This window comes from Schistocerca americana, chromosome 6 (genome assembly GCF_021461395.2).
Source record: "Schistocerca americana isolate TAMUIC-IGC-003095 chromosome 6, iqSchAmer2.1, whole genome shotgun sequence".
NCBI lineage: Eukaryota > Metazoa > Arthropoda > Insecta > Orthoptera > Acrididae > Schistocerca > Schistocerca americana.
In genome coordinates this window covers 353,857,237-353,859,054 of record NC_060124.1, presented here as the reverse complement: position 1 = coordinate 353,859,054, position 1,818 = coordinate 353,857,237, and the positions used below count along the sequence as shown (strand labels likewise).

Genomic DNA, 1,818 nt, shown 5'->3' with positions numbered 1-1,818 from the left:
TCAGTTCTGAAGACAATACTGCATATTATAAGCTTCGCCAGAATCCGTGTGCAAGGCTAGTCTTCTCAAAATTCTCCGTCAGTCACTGGAATGATTCAAGTATTACCTCGGAGACCAGACGACAGGCATCATGTGTGTTCTTTTTTTCTATATATGCCAAGTACGCTTTACACAATTTTGAAGTTTTTAAAGGTCGTTATCTTGCTGTAGGACGAACCCCTTGCCAATCAAACATCTTCCACATGGCTTTGCACGAGACTGCAGAATGCTACGGCAAACCTCTTTCTTCATTGTTCCGTTCATCTGTACAATATCACCAGTCTTATCACCTCCAAAATATACCCAGACCATGAGGGAACCCCTTCCATACTTTAACGTTTTAGATACACAATGGTGTTGCATTCGTTTACCAGGCAACCGGCGGACAAACTTGGGTCTCTCTGTGCCAAAGACTTCAGATTTGGATTCGTCAGTGAAAAGTACGTTTTTTCACTGATTTATTGCCCAACTTTCATGTTGTCTTGCCCAGTGTACCCTCTTCTGCTTATTAATAGCCGTCAGTAAGGTTTCTTAGCCGCCACACTCCCGTTAAGGATCACTGCCTGAAGACGTCTTTTCACAGTACTTTCACTCCCCGGCATTTCCGCTAAAACTGGCGCTCTTTTGAAGCGACCCCGTTTAACTGTGACTGCTATATATTTTTCATGACTTTTTGATGTGGCTTTTGGCCTATCCTTTCGAGGTCGGTCCATATTCTGGCCAGTATCCGCCTGCCTCTGCAAGATATACTACACATATCCAAAGTAAATATGTTCTTGACGCGCTACCTGTCGCATAGTAAGACCGGCTGCAAGTAAAGACACAATTGCAGAACGTTTTTCTGTTGAAAGCTCCTTTCTTCGTCCCACGATCGATGTTTGCACTGAGCACTCACTTAAGTCTACTCTTTGATATCTCGTGCATAACTACATGCTCCTTACATATCTATAACCGTGTTTACATATTTGTTGACGTCCTATGAACGCCATCTAGTGAAGAAAGATTATATTGTACCACAACAATGCAAAATCAACGCCACGCAATGCTTGGAACCTGAACAACGGAAAGCTACGTTTTGAACGATTGGTTTTTAAAAAACATGGAACACTACTCGCAGACGTTATATTGAGCATCACACTGGGAACACAATATAGTTAATTCGTATTTGATCTGATAACTAGCTTTGTTTATCTTAATTTCAGGGCGGTCTAAAACTTTTGAGCGATAGTGTACGTTATGGTCCAGAAGGTAGGTAACTGTAAGAAATACGCATTGAGATGAACAGAAATGACACTTACCGAAAGACAATAATTGCAAATTGAAGTCACCGTGATTCATGAGAATCGGAAGGACACCGCAAAAGACGGGCCGTGGTTATAAATATGGTGTGCGAACACCACGGACGACAATTTTTTTAATTTTTTTATAAATTTGAAAATGTGGAACCCTTCACGATTTTGCGTGTCATCCTTGCGCAAGGGCCATGCTAATCTTCTCTGTATCGTTCCAATTTTAGTATATGTACAGCCGAAACGAGTACAATTCATCCTCTGGAAGTGCCCCCACCGTTACGACAAGGTTAGTTTGCAGTTATTGTGGTGAGGCGTTCCTTTTCTCCACCAGCGCAGTTGACATCTGCTGTATCATCAAAAATGGTTCAAATGGCTCTGAGCACTATGGGACTTAACATCTGATGTCATCAGTCCCCTAGAACTCAGAACTACTTAAACCTAACGAACCTCAGGACATCACACACACATCCAATGCCCGAGGCAGGAT

The 1,818-nt window shown here is 42.3% G+C and overlaps 1 non-coding gene across 1 annotated transcript; it reads right to left on the bottom strand.

The window, feature by feature from the left end:
- Positions 1–1,472: 1,472 nt before the first annotated feature.
- LOC124620891 lies at positions 1,473–1,579 on the bottom strand. The gene has a single exon (XR_006980404.1). It is a non-coding gene; the product is annotated as a U6 spliceosomal RNA (small nuclear RNA).
- Positions 1,580–1,818: the final 239 nt, after the last annotated feature.